This window comes from Thamnophis elegans, chromosome 2 (genome assembly GCF_009769535.1).
Source record: "Thamnophis elegans isolate rThaEle1 chromosome 2, rThaEle1.pri, whole genome shotgun sequence".
Lineage (NCBI taxonomy): Eukaryota > Metazoa > Chordata > Lepidosauria > Squamata > Colubridae > Thamnophis > Thamnophis elegans.
The window spans coordinates 109766954-109786378 of NC_045542.1; the positions used below are offsets into that span (position 1 = coordinate 109766954).

General features: G+C 37.4%; 1 non-coding gene across 1 annotated transcript; it reads right to left on the reverse strand.

The window, feature by feature from the left end:
* Positions 1-17125: 17125 nt before the first annotated feature.
* LOC116505136 lies at positions 17126-17289 on the reverse strand. The gene has a single exon (XR_004254918.1). It is a non-coding gene; the product is annotated as a U1 spliceosomal RNA (small nuclear RNA).
* Between the last annotated feature and the right edge of the window lie 2136 nt (positions 17290-19425).

Genomic DNA, 19425 nt, shown 5'->3' on the forward strand with positions numbered 1-19425 from the left:
CACTGGGTCATATGATGTTTTGCTTAGACCTCAGGGCTTCGCTCGATGACTGAAAGGGAAGTAAGGTTGTTAACGCATTATGGTCATGTGATATTTCCACTTAGCAACAGAAGTGCTTAGCAACAAAGTTGCCAGTCCCAAAGGTAGTCACTTAGTGAGGACTGCTTATACCTCTTTAGGCTACTTGAACAAATATTATTATATATTTCAGGTTTACACTAATAAGTTGGCATGTAGTATAAGTGACCTATGAAACAGCATTGTGCAGCATTTTAGAATTATGTATGCCTATTTTATTGCAAGAGCATTTTCTTTCCATAGCAGACAAACATAGCTTGTCGGATTGGAGCCAAGATGTCTAGTATGAAGCATATGATTCAGATAACAAACATGAAAAGGAAGAGTCATGTTCTTCTTCTTCTTGGCTTTCTAAATATTTTCATTCCTTGTTGTTGTTGTTTATTAAATGAAGTCTTTATATAGATCATGGCACATTAACAATATGAAACGGTATGTTACTTCTAATGCATTTATCCATAAATCAATATACAAATTTTAAAAAAACTGTGCAAAACCTTTGGAACCCAATAGATAAAAACCTACTTTTACCTCAGATTGAAAGTCAGATTGGATTTCTCCAAAGCGCCATTTGAGATGGAGACTAAGGCTGCCATCTGCCATTTGATACTATCTGCTTGGAAGGAAATCCTAATGGGACTCACATCAAAGTATATATAGTGTTTAAACAACACTCAATAGTGTTGTTTAAATCAGTATGAAGTTGGTTTCACCAACTTAGTACTGTAACCTTGCCTCAAGAAATATTAAACCATTAACTGTCTCTCATTCTGCTTCTTATCTAGAACACCATAAATATAAGGTTGAAATCTGACATTCTAGCTTGAGGAAATACAGAATTAGAGCCATAGAGTTGGAAGGTACCTTAAAGGTAAACTAGTCCAATATTGATCTATGGCAGCATTTCTTAAAAATGACCATCCAGTTTCTGTTTCAAGACCTCCAATGAGGTCACCACCTCATGAGGCAGTCTGTTCAACTGGCTGACGTCTGTTCAACTGATGTAATTTTAATCCAATGATTTTTCTCCCACCACTGGATTCAATAAAAAAAATAAGTCCACTTTCTTTTTAATGTGAGAGTCCTTCACCTATTTAAAGACTGTTATCATGTTTACACTTAGTCATCTCTTTTAATGTTCTTCATAGGGTTTGGTTTCCAAACTCTTTTTCATCTTGGTAATGATCTCCCATGAATTCAACCAGAATTCTCCTCTCTTGTGAGGAATATTTTCCTCACAAGATACATTTTCCTCACAAGACAACATTTTTAATGTTAATAGCCTACATTTATTCTGAACTGTGCTGATGATGCCCATAAATTTTGCTTATAGTTCTCTATATCAGTATTGAGCTCAAAGGAATATTTAAGCCCAATATACCAATGCACCAAATGACAATTAAGTTTAGCATCTACTTTGCTTCTCAAATGTGAGATTATATGACATTAATTTCGTTCATAAATATTGATCTGTCTCCAAAGTTTATGCTGTACCAACATTTCCTATTAAATGTAAATAAGAATTGCTACCCAAATTATCCAATCTAACTCACATCATTTCAAAAAATGACCACACACTGAAAATTTCATAGAGGTTTTAAGCAATTCCTTTATTGTTTCTATGCATAATGTCAAAGATTTGGGTAAGGACAGCGGTGGGATTCAGCCGGTTCACACCGTTTTGGGTGAATTTTACATCTAGTTTGGCAAACCAGTAGTTTCCAGGACTGGCTGGCCTTGCCCAGCCTGCCCTTCCTCTCCCAGGAGGGTCTACATGCCCTGTTCATCATGCCAGATAAGCGCAGGACCAGCGCGGAGGCACTGGAAGGGTGAAAAATGGACCTACTGAAAGTACCGGAAGTCCAAAAATGGGTGTGTTTCCGGCCTCCAGAAGCAGGCCCTGCCCACCATGGCTATGCCCACACAACAACCGGGCAGTTGCCAGCATTTTTCAATCCCACCCCTGGGTAAGGACATGTTAATTAAAGTCCTTTTGCTCTGGAACATTCAGATTCTCCTAATGTTGATCTGAAGCTGTGGGTTTATAAATGCGAGGTCTTAGTATTGATCTTCAGACATAAACTGCTCTGCAATTTCTTTCATGAACAGAAGTATTTAAATAAAATCTATAATGGAATACTTGCAGAAAAAATTGTTTGTAAGTATTTTAGGTCTGGCACTATATCCTCTTGAACTAATTATTCTGTGGTATTGATTATTCTGTGGTCTTTCATTTTCTTCCGCATTTTGGGGGGAAAGTATCTTACTAGGGCCTGCACATTTTTTAATTTACTTATTTAGATGCATAGGGCTGCACATGGCAACTTTAAAGATTAAAGAGAAATCACAATATAAAATCAGTAAAAAAGAAAGAAAGAAAGAAAGAAAGAAAGAAAGAAAGAAAGAAAGAAAACTGTAGCCAACACTAAAATGAGATAATATTAAGTCCCCTCGGCTTCATTAACTTTCTAAACCCCATGTGTGGAAATACAACCAGGTTTTCAATGTTCTCCAGAAAACCACCAGGACCAGGGGTCACTTTGATCCCATGTGATGTTCTCCAGAGGGCATGCTATGACAGAAGAGACACATTTCCTGGGTTCCACAAGATGACATTTCTAAATAGACAGGACCTGAGACATGGTCTTCTTGCCAGATCTAATAAGATAGGTAGAAACCACCAGAGAGAGAAATCTTAAGGAAATGTGTCACACAAATATTTCCATATCTCAAAGTGCAATGACTAATTACATAACGGCATATTCTCAATTCCCCAGAGTGGCTTCAACAGAGATATGAGAGGCATATAAATTTAATAAGTAAATAAATAAATCCCAGAGAAGTTGGGTCAGCAATCCAGTGTTGATAATATTGGTGGCTGTTCTCTGACACTAATTATCAGCTCCAAGAAATTCATATAAAAATTAATTCTCATAGGAAATTATCATCATGCATTTCTCATAATTTAGACAGAAAAAGAATACTGTCTTAAATCCGTTTGTTTGGAAAATGCAGAATTTATTTCTAAAAGAAAAATAAGTATATACATTTTTGCTTGATAAATCTAATAGTTCTCAGCAAGGAAACTCTGTATACTTTAGGGTGCATTGGACATTGACGTGATCTCGGTTTATAGCACCAGTAATTTTGCTTGGTTTCAGCAATGGTCTATCTAAATATGTTTCCCTGAAGGCCTAATATTGTAGGATGAGATGAGCAGAGATAAGATTCTGAGGTACCCAAGAGGCTTCCAGAGAACAATTTGAAAACCACTAACATAAATTCTAGACCACAATCTGGCCTTTGTGCAAATATTTTCTACTATAGTTCATTAATCTTTACACTGTCTGGATATTGCAATCCTACTTGAATTGCTTTTCCAATATATATTTCAAGATATTCCAAGCAGTTAATATATGGATTTGCATACACAGCATTCTTATTGCATTTTCCTCCTGTCCTTAATCTTTAGCTTAGTTTCATTAAAAACAGCAGCTTTCTCAAAGTTCATTTGCTCAACAATGAATATGGCTTACAAACCTAACATCATTTATTATCAATTATATATTTTTTCCTTTGGTTGAATTGTGTCCAGTTCTCAAAAACTGCCAAGAAAAGTCCCTGCAGTTTTCTTTTGTAAGATTTTTCAGAAGTGGTTTGGTATTGTCCCCTTCCTCAGAATGAGAGAAAGTGACTGGACCAAAATCACCCACTTGGCTTAAAGCCCAAGGTCAGACTTGAACTCAAGATCTCCTGCTTTCAGAAGTCAAAAGGATATAGAAGTGGATGTAATACCCACTGGGATATGAAAAACAACAGAAGAAGAATAAATAAGGATTGTAACCAAACTATGCCAGCAAATCTGAGAACAACACACTGGCCAAGACAGTGGAAGAGGTCAATCTACATTCCAATGTTATTGGTATTTAAATGTAAAGTATTGAAGAATAAATGTAACTGGATTGAAAAGTTCAGATACAGATATTGAATCTGATTACAGTATATGTGTTCTCAGTCAGTGAAATCATATCCAGAAAAAACCTTCAAATGTCCATCACTGTGTTCACCATGAGAAGATTACATATTTCTGTTCCTTCTACATATGAACTGCTCAGCTTTGTTCTACAATGAAGCTGGCTGGTAGAAAGGAAGATTCTTTCTGTCTAGAAATAAGTGTGAAGAAAATTGGGATATAATCATGATATTTATTAAGTCTATTCCTCCATAGGAAACTGATAAGGAATCAGTTTACAAATGTTAATCTGATACTTTTTTTTCCTCTAAAAAGATTGAAAGCTTATCTCCTGCCCTACATTTTATTCATTTTTCCCTCAAGCTGTAGTTGTATTCTTTTTTTTAAAAAAATCTGGTGGTAGAAATGCAGATAGGAGGATACTTTGAAAGGGTAAAAAGTAAAATACAAGGATTAAAATCTGTATCTGTAAACAGCAATACTTTTCATTAAACAAACCCTGTCAGAATTTATAAAGTACCATGCTTGCTCATTCAACACTCATGATGCTTTGAGCTGAAAGAGGAAGTGGTATCTCATGGAAAAAGAGAGAGAAAGAGTGAGTATAATATTCCTGACATACCTGTGCTGAACGATCTGGTTGATTGCTGTTAAGACAGTGGAGAAATCAAGAAATATACCTTAAGCTGTAAATGCAAATAAAATGTGCTTTTTGATCTGTGAGTAAGAGAGAAAGGAATATCTATTTTAGACCATTACTGGGACACGACAAGAGGTTTGACTTTGTGTCAAATCCATTCGGTAAACAAAATATCAATGTATATTTGCCACATAACTAAAATCTAACACAGAACAGATTTAATAATACTTCTAAGACAGGGGTGTCAAACTTGCATCATCACAGCGTCGTCATGTGACATATCACGACTTCCCCCACTTTGCTAAATCAGATGTGGGCGTGGCCAGCGCGTGACACAACCAGCCGATGAGCTGCAAGTTTGACACCCCTATTCTAAGACATACCTATGAACAAAGACACCTAGTCTTAATTATGTTATCTAGCAAAAAAGAGCAACTATAAACTTCTATAGGGTGTATCTTTTTCTGTTGGGGAATTTTTTTGTCCTGGTGCTTAGTTACAGCTGTGTTTGATTTCAGTCATATATTATACTCAGTGAATTGACATAGCGCAGAATGTGAACCAGGCAAGGACATTCAAATGCAAATTAAAGTAGTGGTTGCTAAGAGGCTATCACCTGATTAAAAAAATCTTAATTTACTGATCATATGACTTTTTACAACAGATAAAAAAAAAACGCCTGCTTTTTATTGGGTGCCTGTTTCAGCACAAAAGACCTTGGAAAAAATACTTCCCCTTTGCCAGTCATTAGTAAAATCCATATGTAAATATGAAGTTTCTTTGGACTAAAGCTTGTCTCCTGGTAGTTTTATAGACATGTCTACATGGCCACTTTCTTTTGTCAAGATGTGGGCATAGGTTGTTTAATTCCTAGGCTAATCTGGTATTATCTTATGCCCTTTTCTAGCCTCTAAATAATGCTTAGTTTCCAAACCAGAAAAAGCTGATCAGATGTTGGGACCTATTGCTTAAAATTTGATGTCTGATGTCTAATTACATGCTATTAATAGATAACATTTATCTATTAAATATTGAAACTTTGATTTTTCCACAGAGAAGCATGACATGAATGCACAATGAAAATCTATTCTGACTAGAAAGTATTTAAATTCAACTTTTCTTTCATATGCTATCTCACATTAAAACATTCATATATAGTGGGAATATTTTTGGAATTAGGTGGCCTAGAAATTGGAAGAAAGGAAGAATGAATAAATACATAAATTACATTAGTACAGGTGTCTGGTTCTATTGTGACTTATTTGTGAGATCCTGATGATTAACATGGATAATAAACCTAGCTGGCTATTTCTGGATATATTGAATCAATATTTCTGTCATTCAAAAATGAATGAAAATTACTGAGAGAACCTAATATTCAAAAGAACTCTTAGCTGCAGTCATATGACGTCTTAATAAGATTTTCCTGGACCCCAGAGGATTTTGGCTTTCTTTCTCCAAGTTTAGAGTAAAATCCACAACCTCAGGAAGAGGAGCTCAATCCTTCCTTCCTTCCTTCCTTCCTTCCTTCCTTCCTTCCTTCCTTCCTTCCTTCCTTCCTTCCTTCCTTCCTTCCTTCCTTCCTTCCTTCCTCCCTTCCTCCTAGGTTGCTTCTTTCCAAAATAAAGCGCACCAAAAGTAAGAACTGTTGCTAAGATTATCATTTAATGCTTGGAAAGACTCAGACTTCACCACTAACAAACATAATAAGATTTTCAAACTACAATCATTATGAATGAGCTAGACACTTAATCCAAAACAAGTAAGAGGTGCTTTTTCCAAACAGCATCTTTTTTCTTTCTCTTTTTTTCCTTTTCCTCATAAATAACAATAAATGCAGCAGAGAGTACAGTATTAAGTATTACGCTTAAAGATCTAAACCCTTTACATGTAAAATAACTCAATGCAGTTTGCAACTTTTTATCAATAGCTTACTTGGTATTCATTGTACAACTGAAGAAATCTTATGTTCATCAACCTTAGAAATTAATTTATCTAAAATATCATAGTGCTGCAATTTCCAGTTTATATTTTGTAAATACTATTGTATTCTGTTATTATGTGCTTTTTATAATGTATTATTCATAATAATACAGGGGAAAATGTGTGAATCCTGTCTGTTATTATTAATACAAATAATGAAATGAACATTTGTGTTAGATGTGCATGAGAAATCCATAGATAAGTAATGTGAAAAGTGGTTTCACCCAATGATAAAGCAACCAAGACTTCTTCAGAGCTCAGACACAAAGTGAGCACCGAGATCCAATTCTCTTGAGGAAAAAGCATCTACTGAAGATCTAGTGCTCACTAGAGATTTACCTGATGTTGCAACTAATAGGCAATGTTAAATCAATTATTTTATATACTGAATATATTTTAATTATTCAAAACCTCAATATGATCCTCTTTATACCTCTTTATTCATAAACTGAAATTGGAAGAACTAAATAAAACTGTAGGCTTTCTATCAAGGAAATTATGAAAGAAAACTTTGATAGCTCACAGATTTTCAGACACATCTTTTTCCTGCTTTGAGGTAGCTTCCTTATTGAACACACACAGGAAAGATAGGAAACATAGATAAGGAAAGAAAAACAACAGTCGGAAAGGAAACCATAGAGATTGGAAAATATGAAATAAATATCCTTGAAGTGATGGATTGTAAAATAAAAGCAAACAATAACATTGCATATTCCTTTTTTAAAAGGGGAGAGGTGAATCTCTATTTTCCTAATCCATTTTCATTAAAATATATTTTTTATATATTCTGGAAAAGCTGGATATAATGCTCAATTCCCTTTCATAATCCATACAATATTAAAATTATACCAGTTTCTAATAAATGTTGTCTGTTACTGTTTTTGATAGATTCCAGTTTTGTAGTTCACCATATGGTACTGTCTTAAAAATAATCACCTGTAATCATGGAAAACGTATGGAATATTGTAACACTTATTTATCATTTAGATTTCTAATAATGTCTAATTCAAAACGAACTGATTAAAATAGATACAATACCTTAAAAAAGGAAACCAAAATGAACATGACAGAACACAGAGGTGGAAAACACACATATTTTATCCAAATAAAAACTGTACACCAATTGGACACACTTGCATCTATCCGAGAACGGGGGATTCCCCCCCCCCCGAGATGATTAAAGACTTTTTAAAGTCAGAGCAAGCTAAACTTCCATGATGATATTCCAGAGGGCAGGTGCTGTAACAGAAGATGCCTTCTAGATGACTTATGGAAAGTAACATAAAGCCTGCCTGATCTATCAGATTTTGCGAGACAGGAATAAATTATTGGAAAAAAGTCAGTGGTGGGTTTCAAATTTTTTTAGAACCTCTTCTGTAGGTGTGGCCTGCTTTGTGGGAGTGGCTTGATGGACATGTGATCGGGTGAGAGTGGCCAACTTGTAAAATGTGGTGAAATTCACTTAACAATGCTCTTGCTTAGCAACCAAAATGTTGGCTCAGAAACTCTGGCATTTGAAGCACGCAAATCTTAAAGCTGTCAAGTTACAAGACCCTTGCACCCCTAGCCCTTTAGAAAAAAAACCCAGGGGTGTTCAAACTTGACAGCTTTAAGACTTCAACTCCCAGAATTCCTCCTCCAGTCATGTTGGCTCAGGAACTCTGGCATTGAAGCATGCAAGTCTTAGAGCTGTAAAGTTACAAGACCTTTGCACCCCTACCTTTTAGAAAAAAAAGCCCCAGAGGTGTTCAAACTTGACAGCTTTAAGATGTGTGGACTTCAACTCCCAAAATTCCTCCTCTCGCTCTTCATCTTGATGATGTGCGGACAGGCAGGGGGAGGGAGCTGGAACCAGTTCTAAACGCCACTGTAGATTTGTGGAACCTCTTCTATAGGAGAGGTTAGAACTGGCAGGAACTCACCCCTGAAAGAAGTGCTCCATCAAATAGCTAGATCCTAAGCATATTTGTACCCTCCACGGGGGTAGAAATGGTTGTGTCCAGCATTTCCAATCTCCTTTGTTTCTGCTCAGACCCCTCCTCTTTCCATTAAAAAAGGAGAATGAAGTTCCTGACTTCCATAGGGCCCCTCCTTTTCCTTATGTTTCTGTTTCTAGATCCTACGTAGCATTTTTAGTCAAAGAAAGATAGATGATAGACTTGTATTTTCTTTGGAATGGTGATTGAAACCATTATGAAAATGGTAACTAAAACAGGGCTATCTTTTTTTAAAATAAATTTTTATTTTTAGACAAACGAACACAAATAAACATAAAACATAAAATCATCTTCCAGTTACAGGGCTATCTTGACCTAAGAAACCTCAATGAATTGGGGAGAATCCAAATGATTCCCCCCTTCTCAGGTCAGAGTGAGTCATTGGCCTCTTGTTACTAAGATGAGCCAAAAGCAAGACTCATTTAGAGACCTAATATTGAAAGTTGAACAATGGCTGTTTCAGCATCTATATACAGTATGTTAATACGGGACCCCAGCTGAAAGATTTGCTTTACACTTGGGAGGAAAATAAAATAACATAAAGAGAAACATGAACAATCTTTGTGGTGTGCAAACATTACAGACACATTCTTTGATAGGCAGCATAGACAGACAGTCAGACAGACCGATTTGAAATCTGCAGCTGAAGTGGGAGCAGGAGCTGAGAGACTGGCCAGAATCATAGAAGGAGAGGAAGCGGAGGGAAGCAGATCTATACTGAGTACAGTTAACTTAGTCAGATAGCAATAGCAATAGCACTTAGATTTATATACTGCTTTATAGTGCTTTACAGCCCTCTCTAAGTGGTTTACAGAGTCAGCATACTGCCCCCAAACAATCTGGGTCCTCATTTTACTCACTTCAGAAGGATGGAAGGCTGAGTCAACCTTGAGGCTGGTGGGATTTGAACTGCTAAATTGCAGTCACCTGGCAGTCAGCAGAAGTAGCCTGCAGTACTGCACTCTAACCACTGCGCCACAAAGGCTCTTTACAGATTCTTGTAAATAGGTGAGAAGCAATGCAGTTATCATCCTTACCTTTCACAGAGGCACTGAATTTTATAAATATGAGCATGATAGTGTAGAATAATCATATCCAAGGACCAGTGGTGGGTTTCAAATTTTTTTGGAACATCTTCTGTAGGTGTGGCCTGCTTTTCGGGTCCACTGGTGGAACCTCTTCTAACCGGTTCAGTAGATTTGACGAACCGGTTCTACCGAATAGGTGCGAACTGGTAGGAACCCACCTCTGGTATGTATATTGCCCTTATAGCTACAGCTTTCCTTCAAACAGGTCTTATAAAAGCAACCTGAATAGGATATCGCTTAAGTTCCAATTCACAAACAATTTATTTTCAAAGAAAGAATGTACTGCTTGTAATTAAACCCACCTGTAAAATTTATCTTCTTAAAGGATTTGTGAAGCCATTGTACAAGCATGCAGAAATCTGGTTTCTATCAGATGGGTTCAAGGGAAGGCATTTTATACCCGCCCTGGCTCAAAATGAGGAAATATTGAGAGAAAAGCATACTGTCTAATACGGGTAATGAGGCATCACTAACCCACATGGCTACAATTAACTTCTGTTGAGTATTTGTTGGCTATAGACTGGCCAGTTGTAAAAATAAAAATATGAAATATGCACTCTGCCTTATAGACTTTAGTTTTGATATGAACATTTTGGTTTCAAAGTCTTTAACTAAAAATTAAATGCCTCATTAGGTATATAGTAAATGTATTATCCAGATGTAAATCTGTTCTAATGTTATCAAAGATAAGGCAATAGAACTTTCTTTGTTTTTCCTTGAAGATGTTTTGCTTCTCATCCAAGAAGCTTCTTGTATTGTTACACTTAAAAGTTAACATTTGTAATGAGAAATGTATTGGTCATATTTATATACAGTGGTATTTTTATCTGAAAATAGTTAAGTGTTTTCAATATCCTTAACATAGTATATTAACTAGGGAGGGCCATTTTCGCCCTCCCCAGGCTCCAGAGGCTTTCCTGGAGCTGGGGAGAGTGAAAATTGCGTCCCCAGGCTACCCAGAAGCTGGAAGTGGATCATTTCAGTAGGCCCGTTGCCCCGTTTTTCGCCCTTCCCAAGCTCCGGAGGCTTTCCTGGAATCTGGGGAGGGCAAAAATGGCCTCCCCCTCCCCAGGAGAAAATAACAAGCTCAGCTTGGATGCGAGCAGTGCAGTGTGCATGGGGGGAGCATGGGGGGGGGTTGTGCCTGCCTGCACATGTGGGGGGCACTTTGCATTATGGGTGTTGGCATGCTCACATGCTATTGCATGCTCGCACTCACAGTTTTGGCACCCAACAACAAAAAGGTTAGCCATCACTGTCATAGGCTATTTGGACAAGAATCTAGGCATCTACACTCCAATGAACCATGTAAGAACCACATCCAACATGGCACCACATAAATACTGCACATAGTAAAGCCCAAAGCACACTTTCTGGTAAAGAGAAGTTCCCCGAGGATGGGTTCCAGCGATGTGGTATTCAGCAGGTTCTGACCAGTTCTGGAGAACCGATAGTGGAAATTTTGAGTAGTTTGGAGGACTGGTAAATACCACCTCTGACTGACCTTCCCCTGGAGTTGGGTGAGAATGGAGATTTTATAGTATCCTCTCCCTGCCACGCCCACCAAGCCACGGCCACAGAACCAGTAATAAAAAATGTTGAATCCCACCACTAGGTTCCAGCATGAGTACAAAAGCTCAGGAGACTAAACTTCTGATCCCGGTGACGGACCCAGATTGCATCCTATACATACTATGTTAAGGATATTGAAAACACTTAACTATTTTCAGACCAAAGTGTCACTGTATGTAAATATGACCAATACATTTCTCATTACAAATGTTAGGTTTTAAGTGTAACAATACACATTGCTTCTAAATAAAAGTTATTCTTTTCATCTTCACTAAAAAGAGCAACACGATCTCCACCATCAAAAGAAGGCTAAACATATAAATAACAAAGAGCGCTAACAGGCATCAGGAAGGAAAGAACAAAATAACACATTTCCATTCACAGCTGTGTCTGTGTGTGAGAGAATTTTTTTCTAATAATTTATTTTCTTCTGAAATAAGATGCTATCAGTACTTTGAGATTTCATTTCCCCCAAAAAACTACTTTTTTGAGTTTATAATGAGTTTGTAATAACTAAACAATCCACCCACCTCAAAATGAAATTTGTGTCCATCTTATATTAACGATTTTGAAAGGGGTCTTGTAAAAATGAAGCATTTTTCTTTCAATGAGTAAGAAAGAAGCAATGCTAAACAGTAGAATATTTTGATGAAAAAAAATCCCCTATTGAACACTAGAATAAATCAGGTCTAATGCAGAAATGGTACATATAATTGTATAATTATCTAGTATTTGAAGAGATAGAATGAAATAAATGTTTGATAATGCTAAAATAAAACTCTGGGAGGGCGGAATGACGTATCATTCAACCATTTGGTCATTATCAAATTTATCTGTGTAAATTTTTTAAAGTTCATCTATTTTAGCAATTTCACAAGTTCATGAAGGTTTGCCACTAATACAGTTTTTGCAGGATAATATATGTAGCCCTGCAAAGAAATTTATATCTTTAGAAAAGTTTAACAGTGGTCGGCAGGAATTTGAAGAACAGTCTGCCAGCATCATGGCAACCAAACAATATTGAGCCTTACTTACAGCTTTAATTGAGTCAAGGCACAGTGATGCAGGAGACAGGCAGTTATCTATAGTTATTAACTGAGGAGACAGACCTTTTCCTCTGTTTACACTATCATAACAATAACCCAGACTATTATTATCTTATATCTCAAGCTAGGGAGATCGAAATCTCTTTTTCCACTATCTGAGAATAGGTTGGCCCTTTATGTTGCTGAACAGTAAAGACTGTGCTTATTTCACTGGGAACAACTATTTATTCCTTCTCATACCAACTATTAACAATCAGCACCATTTACCATTTGGTTCAGAATATACATAATGGATTAGGTTGTTTTTCAGATAACACAACCTGGCTATAATTGAAGGTAAAAAAAAAATCAAGTGCACAGGACTTTGTGTGATTGCCAAGATGAAGAAATGGATTTTATAATTATAGATAATCATATATTGTTCCATGTAATCAAAGATCCTTTTTACATACAGCATAAAGCCTCCATTTATAAAAAGCTAACAATGTAAAACTAGCCTAATCAGAACAGGCAAGATTCATCCTAGACCAAGATTTTGTTTTCATAGTGGCCAACTAAATTCTTTTAGGAGGCTATTAAGCAGAAGATAAAGACTGAGCTAGGGGGTTTCCCCACCATTGGTCCACAGTAATTAAAGAGATGTCATCCCTAACCTGGAGCTAACACGAATTTTTTAAGATGAGTTGTTACTAAACATGACTTCCATGAATTTGTTCAATTCTTATTTAAATCCATCTACATTAACAAACTTATAGCAAATACAGTTAACAAACAAATAAATAAATAAATAAATAAATAATAATGGAAAATTTCCCCATCCACTTTCTCCAGCCATCCATGGACTCCTGTTCAGATGTGTGTAGAACTGAACATGCAAAACAGTGATGAGCAGCCTTCCCAACGTCCATTGAGATAGCGAAGCAAATAGCCACAACTTGACCACATTTAAAGAGTCTATACACCCTGCTGAAATTTTTATAACAGTCATGGGACTGCAGGCTCTGTTGATGTTCCAGTTTTAAGTCATATAATCTATCCACTCCCTCAGGGTGAAGTTAAATTAACTTTTAATTATATGAACAGTCTTTGCAACCTTTTGTTCTTGAGACATCCTAGGTGGCCAGAAATTTAATTAAGTAATGGAGGAACTTGCCCCATTTTATTTATTTTTACCATATTGCTTATCCTGAACTTCAAGAGACTTCAAATATCACTAAAAAAAGATCTGCACAATAAATGGTAATATTTGACCTTTACTATTTAGCTTGATCTATCTAATATAAATGTTGTGGTGTCAGCGTACAATGCAAAGGATGTCTGCTGTTAGTCCCAAATATAGACTGAGATAAATGTAAGAAAGAAAGTTCATGTATGATTAAAGTAACTTGATATACGATAGACCGGGTGTCAGTAACCCATGGCTCGAGAGCTGCATGCAGCTCCTTGGGTCCTCTGCTGCGACTTCCTATCATATCACTGCCTGGCCCCATCCCTCCCCTCCCCTCTCTTGCCTGGCCTAAGAAGGTAAGGGCAATGGGGATGAAGAAGCAGCCAGAGCTTATTCTCTGGTGCCTTGCTCTTGTGGAGTTTCTTCTGGCCCTCGTTGGTGCTGGGCATGCCTTGGTCGCTTGGAGAGACGCGCAACCTGTTCTCCACAATGGACACTTGCCTGGTGACCAGGAAATCTGGGCTGGGGAATGATAGCCAGCTACGGGAGAGGCTTCCTTTGGGTGCGCACAGGGCAGTTGGCTACTTTCTTGAGGGTCTTAACAGGATGCAAAAGGACGTGACTTCTCTCCTGCAGTAAGGCTCTAGCCATCGCCTAGCCATTGCCTTCCCTCCCCGCAGCAGCTGAGCACAGAGGATGAGCGTTCCAGCCCAAAATGGCAGGAAGCAAAGAATGTCTTACGTGCAAATGTGGCACAAAGGCAGGTACAGGGCCACTAAGGCTCCAACGACCCTCCTTCCCCTCCTTCTCCTTTTGTGCGGTGGGAGGGGGACACGACAAGGCAATGGCCGGAGCCTTAGTGCAGGAACGAAGCAATAAAACAATAGACATTATAAAGATACAAGCAACATGGTTATAGCTATAAGTGGGAAGAGATAGGTACTAGGAAGGATGAGAAGAATAGTAATTACAAGCTTAGTAAATAATTTGACAATGTTGTGGGGAATTAGTTGTTTAGCAGAGTGTTGGCACTTAGGGGAAAAACTGTCCTTATGTCTAGTTGTTCTGGTGTGAGCCCTATAGCACTGCATAGTGTCATGAACTCCAAGTATGGAAGGAAGAGGTAGCACTCTCACAGCTGGGTTGCAAAAGTCCAAGCAGGTACTAAATGATGGGATAGAAATACAAAAATTCTAATTCTTGTTCATCAGCAACACCCATATTCTATACGCATTTTGTTTGCCATTTCTTCTTTTCCCCTGAGGAAGTTTTAAAGAAGAAAAATTTGGTGTTTTTTCCTAAAAATAGACAAACTCTTAGTCAGGACTGAACTTTTATAGGTCTCCAGTGATCTAAAAATAATAATATTTTATGTGCATAATCCATTTAACATATATGTTAACCTCCAGGGAAGAGTTACATACCATTGCATGATAAATTTCTTCTTCCTCCTAGTTATTGTTTCAATATTACAATGCATCTCAAGCAAGAAAAATGATCCTATTAAAATTGACATTCTGAAAAAGCCATTATATTTTAGAAAAGATATTCCCATTCTGCATTCGGGGGGGGGGGGGAGTATGGAAATGTTCAAGCAAAATTTGGTATAAGCTTTACTTTTCTTGAGTAAGCGAATACATCACTTGTTTGCTTTTTCATTCCTGTTTCATTCCTTTCTTCCTGTTATAAGTATTAATCTTTCATCATTTTGCAAAATCTCAGCTTGGATGCCCTTAGCTAACTGTAGAAACACACAGCAAAGTTCGACATAAAACCATTAGAATTACATTCTGAGATGAACAGGTCATATCTGTACTTGTTAATATTAAACTGTAAGAGAGGCTAAATGGTAGAATTACGTAGGGCAGGATGTACAAGTTTCCACTTTATAAATCTGATTCTTACTTACATTTAGTTATGTTTTGAGAAAAAAATAATAAAGCAGATACTAATAAAAATAGGTTAATGGGATTAGTACCTCCCTTCTTAAATTTAAAAGTTATGCAAAGAATTTGGAGCACATTAATGTATTTGGAATGAATGAATGAATGTACATCTTAGTAATTATTATCAAATGACATGCATGTTTCTAATAGTTCCATAGCACAAATTAATTGCTATGTATAGTCCAAAACCTTTATAAAGTTATTGATGTTGCATAAATCCATAGTTCTCTCTCTCTCTCTCTCTCTCTCACACACACACACACACACACACACACGATTTTATATAATATTTCTATAGTTTTACCTTATTGTAAAACCAGGAATTATATTTCAAAGATGGAGGAAGCTTACAAGACCTCTTGTTTGTTTTCAGTGACACATGAAAAACCCTTTCATGAGCCAGATTCTTTCCCGAAATGGAATAAAAGAAACAAATAGAAATATTCTCTACATCCGCCAGATGCTGCCCCACATCCAGCCCCACTATCATCTTTTTGTCTGATACAAGCAGGACGGTTTCAATCTTCATTTTCTTTGATGCAGTCTTTGTTCCTTGACTCAGGAAAGAGTTGGAAAGAGAGAAAGAGTGACTTCTGAGAGAGGCACAGTGAACTGAAAACACCTCTGTGGAAGTGACGCAGATGATTGTGAAAAAAAAGAACCAGTGAGTAGTCTGGTTGTTCAGCTAAGAAGAGGATGGAGATCATACACATGCTTCAGATGACTGCTCTTTGTCCGATCACAGGACAGAGGTCTTCTGTGGGTTTGAGCACCAGAAAATGAAGGAATTAGCCATATTTCTTGCAACTAAAGTGGAGCCTTTTAAAGGACACTTACTGTAAGTTTGCAAGGCTCACTTTTTAATCACTTTTGGAAACTGCCTATTCATCACTTCAAAAGTAAAAGTGTTGGAGGCCTTTAGAATGACAACTTTGAAAAGTCCTTTATCAATTGCGTTTAATGTCTATGGAGATTCTCAGTCTACCAGGCCATGGTTGTCCCAAAGGTGCTTTTTCAAGAGGCAACTGGACCAGTGGTGGGTTCCTACCAGTTCATTCCAGTTCGGCTGAACAGGTAGTGGTTTGGCAGTTTGGGTCGCTGGAACCAGCAGCAACCCAGGCCTACCATGCCCCCGAACTGGTTCTCCATCTTGTTTTTAGCTTCTCTGCATGCGCAGAACAATTTTTATTGTATTGCCATGCATGCGCTCGTGCACAAAGCACCCACACATGCAAAGCACCCACGAGCAAACTGGCAGTAGTGACTGCTGGAATCCACTCCTGAACTGGACTATCTGGTTTTTCTTTGAAGACATCTGGCTTGTCATCCAAGAAGCTTCTTCAGCTCCATTCCCCACCATCCAATCAGAGTTGAAGAATAGCAATAGCAATAGCAGTTAGACTTATATACCGCTTCATAGGGCTTTCAGCCCTCTCTAAGCGGTTTACAGAGTCAGCATATTGTCCCCAACAATCCGGGTCCTCATTTTACCCACCTCGGAAGGATGGAAGGCTGAGTCAACCCTGAGCCGGTGAGATTTGAACAGCCAAACTGCAGAACTACAGTCAGCTGAAGTAGCCTGCAGTGCTGCACTCTAACCACTGCGCCACCTTGGCTCTCAATTTTTTTTAGTGCAGGGGAAAGTGCGAACGCAGTCCCCCACTACCACAAATTATGCAGTCGAGTTTCCCGCATTTGGGGAAATCGCAGGGGTCAGCACACCCGAAGTGCTATGGATGAGCCTCACCCTGGGAAAACCTCCTTCATGATCAAGGTGTCTCCCCTGTCAGGTAAGAAGCCTCTTGGATGAGAAGTGAAATGTCTTCAAATAAAAAGTAGAAAGTCCAATTGCCTCTTGAAAAAGCACCTTTGGGACAAGTGTATTTTACTTCAACAAAGATAAAAAATAATAAATAATTAAAAGCTTAAGAACCTAAATAATTTAAGAGCTTGTTACCGAACAAGTTGCAATGGATAATTTTGAAATTATTTTAAATGTGCTCAGCAACAAGAAGGATAGAGAGGAAAATATGGATAGACAAATGAAACTGAGAAGGGTATAGAGAAATATATGGACACACAAATGGAACTGATGGATGATTTATTCCCTAAAGGAGATGTACAAATTTGAACCAGGAAACTGATTTAGATACTGAATATACAAAAGAGCTAATTTAAGATCTTGAAGGACTGAAGCAGAAGTGACATACAAAAAAAAAAAAACCCAAACAAACTTTACTTATTGGATATACAAAAGGAATGTGTAAATGTCTGAAAGCTTTTTAGCTTAAAAAAAAAACAAAAAAAACCCTAACTCTGGGTCTCTCATTGAAGAGGGTGAAAAATAAGATTGATAAAAACTCAGAGAAGGTATAAAAGGTTGGCTTATTCAATCAGGGTTAGCATTTGAGATAGCTGGATGAGCAACAGCCATGTGAATTGCAGGTACTTTTGCTAGATTTGCCAAATATAAAGAATTCTTCCTAAGGACAGGAGATTGGTAAATGTCGTTTGGTGGTGTTAAAGGAATCATCATAAGATGTAAGTTGTTCAGAGTAAGGCTTCCTTTTACAATTGACTGATGATGATTTTGTCAATGCCAATGGTATTCAAGTAGTGTTCCAAATGTTTTAAAGTTGCATCTATTACTATTGGTACTATCATTGCTTTCTTTTACCACAGTTGTTCTATTTCTATATACAGATCTGTGTATTTTGTGACTTTCTTCAGTTCTTTCTTTTCTCTTCTCTTCAGGTACTGCCATGCCCACTCTCCAGGCTTTTATTTGTGTTAAGTCTGGGATATTATGTGGCAGATGCTTGTCTGTTTGAATTCTAAAGTCCCAGAGCACTTTAATTTCTTCATGTTCTATTACTTTTTTTAGTTTGTGATTTCACCAGTTCTTGCTAGTAGTCAAAAGCTATTTCTTGCAGATATGCCAATGCGCCACTGTTGCTAGTTTTCCATGCCATTGTTTGAAGTCAGTCTGTGCAATCTTCTTGTAGCAGTTAACTAGGTTGTGCACTATTTCTTCAGCTCCTTTGCAGAGGTGGTACTTGCTATCCTTTGCTGCCTTCTCAATTCTGATTTTGTATGTGTTTGTTCTTAAGATGTGGCCTTATGCAGTCTCTGTCTCATTCTCCTTCAAATTTCCTGTTCTTAGCCATTTCCATATCTGGTTGTTATCTGCTTTGCCTGCTGCTTTTTTTTTTTTTAATGTACTGGCCATGCAGAATGTTGTCTTGCCATGCCTAGTCTTCATTTGCTCTTTCTTGTGTTGTTTTTGTTGTTGCTGTTGTTGGGTGAACAACAGCAATTAGAATGACATTGGGCATCAGCATAAAGAGAATAAAAACCAAGCCGATATCCATCCCTATATGCCAGATTCTCAGCATTACGTATACTTCAAGAATTTCCCCAAAACATTGCATTATGAAAACAGGTTTTTGTCAAGATAAAACACTTGGCACTGACACTTAATCTCTGTCTATGTGCATGCATGTGTAGTGAAGCTTTTCCAGTGGCATCCATCACTCTAAGGTATCTATCTCCATTATTCAACATTAATAGTCGTGCCAGTTTGTGGCTGAACGGCAGATGTGGTTCACAGCTTTTCAAGGAATTACGATGTAGTGCTTACCGACACTTCATTTCCATGACAGTTTTAAAGAGACAACTCTTAGTAGAAATATTGTTATTCTATGCAAAATGATATAGTGTTTTATAGAGAATAATCATAAAACATGATCCTAGGAATCGTTCTCCAGCATTCAGCAAAAAGACCAGCCCTTTATCCCTAAAGGAGACATCCGGAAAACTCACATATGTGGCACATTGAAACAGGAGCTCATTAGTTTTTCTCAGCATCTGATGCACTGGATCATTAAATATGCATTCATCAAATTTTAGTGAATGTCAATATTCATGTATGATT